Raw genomic sequence first — 7,740 nt, forward strand, 5'->3', positions numbered from 1 at the left:
TCTATAAAATAGATGTAATGCAAATTAAAATCTCAGTAGTAAGATTGACATCTCCTCAAAAATTTATATGACTATTCAGTGGGAAAGAATGCTAAGGTAGTTTTGAAAATAGGATACTGGCCAGAAATTATGCTGTCAGACTCAAGAATATTATGAAAGCAAATTCAGTAAGACAGTATGAGACTGGGATAAATGCAGATATTAGACCCATAGAACAGAATGAAGAACCAAGCTTCACTTGCAGCTGCTTTAGAAAAATATCACCTAAAGTTTCTCACCAGCTTATTCTGCTTTCAGTACAAAAGCTTTTCCCTATCCTCCCTCAAATTTAAATATAATTTACAAGCTAAGAGATACTTTTATTTCTAGAACTTTTATATGTCTCAAATTATGCATTTCTAATTAAGAAACTTTGAGTATTGTTCAAGTGTTGGGCCTTCTTTAAAATAAATGCATAATATTAGCCTTAATTTATTATTATACTAATTAATCTCTCTATATTTAATAGTAATAATAAAAGTCAACAATGACAAAAACTTTGCAATGTTCATTATAAATGCTGTGGAGAACATCTAAAACGTATTGATATATGTAAACTGGATGAGTAATTAAGTGTATTTCAGATAATCAATATGTAGGCAATTTTCTCCATTGATGATTGTTAGAGAAGAAAATAACCCACAGGATCATACTCAGCAAACCTGGGTAATTATTATGTTAATATCTGACTAAATGGAACTAAGCCTGAGTCTAATAAAAGAAATTATACTGTGTATATTAATTTGTTAATCACTGAATTTTTCTATTCCCACAGCTTTTTATTATTTTTAAATTGAAACCCCAGTGGCTTGGGTTGTAAGTCCTATTCTCCAATTTGTTCTCTAAAAGTAAGAAGATCGGAATCTAATTGGATTTAGGAGAAATATGTATTATTTCTGTGGGGTTTTCCAGCCTGCTGAAAGAAGAAATAAAGATCTTTCTGCTTCTTCAGACACTCAGTGTTAGAGAAAGAAGCTGGTTCTTATAATCTAGGAAAGATAACATATTAAATTTGTTAAATATACAAAGTAAAAGCATCTAAAAAAACTAAAACTAAGGTGTTTATATACAATATAGAGCTTTCATATAGCTGGCGTTGGATGTAAGAATGATGTCACTAGTATTGATGTGTGAAGGCCATGCCTTGGCTTTGTCTTTCTATTTTAAGATACCATTCAAACATTGTTGCATCTACATCAGCAGGGTTCTGCAGTAGTTTTCCTGTTGAATCATGAATTATATAAGAGAATCAACAGTTTTAACCTGGCAGTAGGTAATTATTAAAGTTTTTGAGCTTAAGTGCTTTGTCGTTCTTAGGACCGAAGCAACTTTTTCCAAGTCAAAGTTTCTTTTTTTCATGCCTTAAAATAATCTAGAAATATAATTGTCAATATGCTCACTAAGGAATATTTTTATTTAATTTTTATATAATGAGAATACTGCTGAAGAGTGGGTTCTGCACGTGACAGCTGTGAATTTCCTTTCACCTTTCCCAGGGTGGTTCTGAAGCCTTAGGTCCCTTCCCTTCCTTTCCCCCAAGTTGGTCACTTGATTGGAAGAGCTCCTCTGGGATCCCACAATAACTGGCTGGGCCCACTCTCATTCATCATCTTGAATTTCAAATACCAGGGCTCACTTTGCAGCTCTTCTTCCAGCCATATTCTTAAACACTCCTTCCTGCAGAGCCAGCCTTATACAGGCAATAAGGTGATAAGCTTATACATTACATGCCTTACTAGAAGACTCTCACTCCTGAATAAAATTTGCTTCTCATCGTCACAATATGAATAGTGAGAGGCAATACTTCTGTTACAGACGTGAATGACATACACAATGCACACATTACAGGGATTGCTGCAACTGCTTATGTAGCTGAGCTCACCGAATCCCCACAACCACTTCATGAGCCAGGCATGTCATTCCTATTGTCTTTACCAGGAGAAAGATGAAGCGCAGAGAGGCTAGGAGTTATGCCCAAGTTCACACAGCTAGAGTGAATAAGTGACTGAAACTGGCTCCAGGTACAATTTTTATCTGCCATGTTATCTTTGCAGGAATACAAATCGAGTACCTCTGCAGTACACTCAACCCTGTGCCGAGTGCAATCTTGTTTGGACAAAGTAGTCACACACTCATCATCTGTGGATCAAAGATGAACAAGTGTCACAAAAACATGGTAGGCTGACTGAACGTGAAGACATGCCTTCGGAGCTGAGCACAATCACAGGATCAAATGCCAGGAGTTCTGAGAACTCCATTGACAGGCCATGAATTAACGGATTTGGAACCAGTGAATTTCCTCTAACCCTGGAAAGAAAAGAAAAACACACAAAATAGAGAAAATAATACAAAAGGAACACCTCTCCTTGTTGAGATCATTTTGAGCTCTACTTCCAGACTGCCCAACTGCAAGAAAATGTTGCTCTGTTATTTAACCCTCCCAGTTGGTGGTATTTCGTTTTCAGAGCAGTAGCAAACTAGTCCAGAAAAGGACTCTCAGGACTTCTTACATCTGTATTGGTAGTATTTTTCACCCTTGAAATTTTAACAGTATGGAAAACCTCTCACTTTCTTTACAAACTCTAGAAATACCCGAAGCTCAAAAATACCTCTAAAATTCATATCCTAAATTGTCCTACCTAAGTCCTTCATCATAAAAGAGAGTGACTGATTTTTTTTTTTGAGAAGGCCAAATGAACTATCACCACATAGAAAAAGCATGTTAAGTTGCCCAGGGGTTGAGAAGGTGGGAAGATTTGTGACCTGTCCCGGGATCCAGGGCTCCAATAGAAGAGAAACAATTTTAAAGATGAGACTGTAACCTTTGAATGCTCCTGCTCATAATTCAATTTGGTGCAATACTCCTCTGAACTCTTCTTCTAAGCTGCATCAGTATTACAGCCATCCTCCCCAAGGTTCTATTTTAATTTGAGCTTTGCCCACACGAATAGAAAGTTTCTGAATTCTATCAGGCTTACACCATTTTTTAAAAATGCAATGTGGGTGGAATATATTGTTTTCCAAAAGAGGTATTGTCAAGGTTCATAAATATTAAGATTCTTTAGTAATGAGATGAGTCTCGTTTGCCTTAAAGTGTGAATAGGGAAAACATGTGATAGCATATTTATAAATCTCGTTAATTGGATCTGTATGTATATTAACTGTGAGCAATGAAGCAGGATTCCACAAGGATTATCTTGTTTTCATTTTTGAAGGTTATTTTGATCATCTTTTGTTGAGAATCTGTTGTTATTGCAAAGCCATTCCTGAACTTTAAATACATCTACAACTAAAAATAACAGGTTCATTCTAATTAAGGTATTTTTATATCCAGACACTAACATTGTCCTAGATATCTTCCTCATTATACAGGATTTTCTGCCTAAAATGTGCAAAAGATGTTTTTAGGGAGAAAGACAACACATTTTATTACTCAAAGACCATTTAAGAAGATCAATACTACACCATTCCATGTAGTATAACCTTCTTATGCCATTTTCATCCGCATGTAAATCTATAATTATCTCAAAACAAATAAAATTTAAAAATATTTCCATAATATCAAAAAGCTACCAGGAGAGTCTTGATAACTGATTGTTTTCCTTCTGAACCCGGGAGAAGCAGAGTCAGAGTCTTTCTTGTATCTGGGGTCCTGCTGCTGTTCCCAGTTTTTTTAAGAGTCTTAAGAACTGCCAAGTGATTGTAGTTGGGTCAGGAGACCATTTTAAGGGTCAGATGATTCTTTACCAAGAAGCTGTAGGATTCTCATCCATTTCAATACACATAGATGAATGACTCTTCATGTGCATCTTCTGTGTTCTCTCTGGCTCTGAGTTTTCCAAACAGACAGAATTTAAGACAGGTGATTGGATAATGGTAAAATCACCGAAAGGACTGGATAAGCAGAAATAAAGGCTCAAAAGGTACAAATACAAAGAAATAACTCAGGCAATGACTACTGTTGCTCTCAGCACTGACTAGGCATCAGTAGAACTTGAGATTCACTTCTTTTTTTTTTGTTTGTTTGGTCATGGTTTTTTTTTACTAGCATACATTAGTGGTAGGAAGATGGTCTTGTTGTGACATTTCCATACACATACCTAATAAAGCCCAGTCAAGCTCTCTGTGTCTCTCCCTTACTTCCCTCCCTGTTCTTAAAACAGTTTCAAAGGTTTCATTATTCTGTTTCCATACATGCGGATAAACAACTTTGACTATATCTATCTTCTCTCCCTCCCTCTCCTAGCCCTCCCTCCTCTTGTGGGTTCTCAACCCTCAACACACAGTTATCCTTTCTTGCATTCATTTTTTGGATATATTAATTGTACCAAGGGATTTCACTGTGCTGTTTCTGACACACATATATCATATTTTAACCGGATTAACCCTTTCTAATGCTGCATTCTTGATAAATGTTCTGCCAGAGCTGGGTCCAAAGTACTGAAGCTCTGCTCTCTTCTGCTCCCTAAACTTCCTCAAATGTGCTTCATTATGAGAACTTACATGCTATTCAGAACCCTAAAGGAATTTGAGGGATTCGTTCTCTCTTTTATGATCACTTTTTAGACTGTGATACAGTCCTGGATAGAGAACCTGGAAGGAGTGGATGTCAAGTTCAATCAGAGTAGCTACAGCTTCAGTGAACTTGCCCTCTGGGGCACAGTCACCTCAATGTGATTCTGGAAATGCTTGCTTTGCAGACAGTGTTTCAGCCATTTGTGTGCCTGTACCAAACAGCAGTCCTTACTATCGTTGAAAGCCTCCTCTTAGATCAAGGGCTTAGATTCTGGAGTTCACACGTGGTACAGTAAGGGGAGAATGGGGACTCCTGCCTATTCTTATAAACTCCCAGCAATACAAGCAACGGCACCTGTAGACCAAAACCCCAGTTCAGGCTAGACACAGTGGCTATTCAGAAGGTAGGGACAGGAAAGGTCGCAGTTTGAGGCCTATCTGGGGAAAATGTTAGCAAGAACCCTGCTCAATAAATAAACCTGATGTAGTGGCTCATACCTGTGGTTTCAGCCATGTGAACAATGATAGGTAGGAGATTCGTGGTCTGCAATGACCAGGGGCAAAAACACAAGATGCTGGATGAAAAATAACTGGAAATTAAGAATGACTGAAAAGTAAAAATAACTGAAAATGAATGAGTTGGTGCTCAGGGTCATGTACCTTCTAGCCACACACTCCTTAAAGTACCACTGTGAGAAAAAGGTGGGGGGAGATTTTTAAAAGATCCATCAATTCAAGTCACTTTTTTGGTACTGTGTCTCATCTGATTCATCAGTTTGGTTAAATTGGTTGAATTTGTAAAATCATAGCTTTGGATAAAAATGTACTTCTACATGTAAGTAAATTGAGCATAACTAAGATATGAAAACTCTCTGATTTGTGTTGCTGTAAGTAATTGCACAGGTACTTTCATATCCCAGCTGTCCCAACAGATGTCTGTTATTATCTGGCAGCCATGCATACAGGTGCTCCTGAGACAATGAAATGTGTCTTTGCTGGATCTGGAGAAACTTTTAATAAATAGCTTAATACCTGAGCCCTCTAGAGAACTGCTACAGTTATTAGTAGCACAAAGGTTTTATTTTTTCCTGTGTGAAAATTTCCCTAATTAACCCAATTTTAATCTAATAATTCCTTTCTTTCTTCTCTAGCATTAAAGCAATTTTGCTAGAATGGATTTGACATTCAACTTTATGCTCTTTTCCATGTTGGTTTTTTTTCTCCCTTTCATCATTATAAATTTTACAGTACATGCAAGCCAATGCTAGATTTTAAATAGCTGGATGCCTTCATTGTCATATAGGAGTTTTTAGTGGGAGAACAACAAAGGAAGGGGTAACAAGGCTCTATAAGAAATGTACTCATGGGCTGGGAAGGTGGCTCAGTGGTAGAGTGCTTGCCTTGCATGTATGAGGCCCTGTATTTGATTCCTCAGCACCACATAATCATAAAAAGCTGGAAGTGGTGCTGTGGTTCAATTGGTAGGGCACTAGCCTTGAGCTGAAGAGCTGAGGGACAGTGTCCAGGCCCAGAGTTCAGGCTCCACAACCGGCCAAAAAAAAAAAAAAAGAAATGTACTCATTGCCTTACTCATGTAACTGTAACCCCTTGGTACAAAATCTTTACAATAAAATAAAATTTAAAAAACTAAATAAAATATGTATTGATAAATGTTCATTTATTATATCAATGAAAGGGTGACCCAATGGTCAGAAATCACATTTTGGCCTGAGTAGATTATTAATCTACTATAGACACCACAAACTCATTTTGATAAATCTGATCTTTTTCAAGCAAGGTGAATTTAAAAGATTAGAGAAACCTACTCTATGGAGAAACCTAGTACATAGAATTAAAATCTTAAAGATAAAGAAAAATAGTGTTCCCCAGTATTCCAAGTAGACTATAATAAAAAATTATTTGAATCCTGAAGGAAAAAGGAGAAAAACTAGTATCCATCATGAGTGGTATTATATTCATATCTTTGCACTTTATCTCATTTAATCCCTTACAATAATTCTGCAATTAGCATTATAGTGAACCACATAAGTGTATAGTTTTGTAAGTTACTAAGGGTCAAAATGATAAGTATGGTCCAAAAATATTAGTACCATTAAATAGAGAAATCTAATCTCAACTAAAATTAATTTACTTTAATTTGAGCTTGTTCAAGTTCAATAGTTATGTCTACATCCAAAGTCTTTTTTGAGCAGTTTCTTTCCATTTCTCCATGTTTTAGCCCCTAGCCATGTCCAGAAGATATCCAGAATGCACTACCATCTCTCAATCTTCCTGCTATCCTCTTAGCATTACATAGCTACCTTGTTGCTTGAGTCCATTCTCCACCGAGCCTTTACTCAAAACAGAATGGCAGTCTCTGTTTGAAAAACTAGCAAAATATGAACAAAACAAATACCTCTCAGAGCTTTCTACCACACTCTGAAATAAATTCAACTTTAAAAAAGCATCAAGTCTTCTGCCACCAACTTAAAGAGTATGTGGGATGACAGCAGGTGTTGAAAGATTATTTGTTGAATGAATGAAATCTGGGATGTCTGTGAGAGACATTGGAGAAAAAACTAAGAGATGGGTTGGGGCCAAGCATAGTGGTATTTGACCCTTGTGAGGCTATAAGGAGGGAGGTATAGCAAAGAGGTAATGCCATACAGACTTATAAGAAAAAGTAAAGAATGTGGACATTTATAGGGGAAAGGAAATAATGAGAAAGAGAAAGAAACCCAGCAAAAAAGCTATCACAGTTGGCTTTCCTGGTCAAGGATGGCTTTGGAAGAAGGTGAGATATTTGCTAAGAAGAGGAAGAGTGTGGATTTTTAGTTTCTTAATAACTAATAAAAGAGAAAAAGCAAAGGAATCTGGAATCAAGATGATTCTAATTCTTTTCCTGAGTTACTAGATAATGCTCATATTCGTAATAAATGAGAAAGGAGGCTGAAAGTTTTTTTGTTCTCGCAAAGAAGATTTAGTTTAGATGTTTTGAGTATGTGGTCAGACGTAAAGCATAAGAAAATACATAGGAAGCACAGACCCAACTTTTATATCATAACATCATATATCATAAATCATTATATTACATATATCTATATATCAAGCTTAGGTGGAGATGTTTTGAAAGTTATGCATCTTTGCGTTCTCTGAGAATTGTGGTCCTGAATTTGGGGTTTGCCT

Source organism: Dipodomys ordii, unplaced genomic scaffold, assembly GCF_000151885.1.
Source record: "Dipodomys ordii isolate 6190 unplaced genomic scaffold, Dord_2.0 Scaffold189, whole genome shotgun sequence".
NCBI lineage: Eukaryota > Metazoa > Chordata > Mammalia > Rodentia > Heteromyidae > Dipodomys > Dipodomys ordii.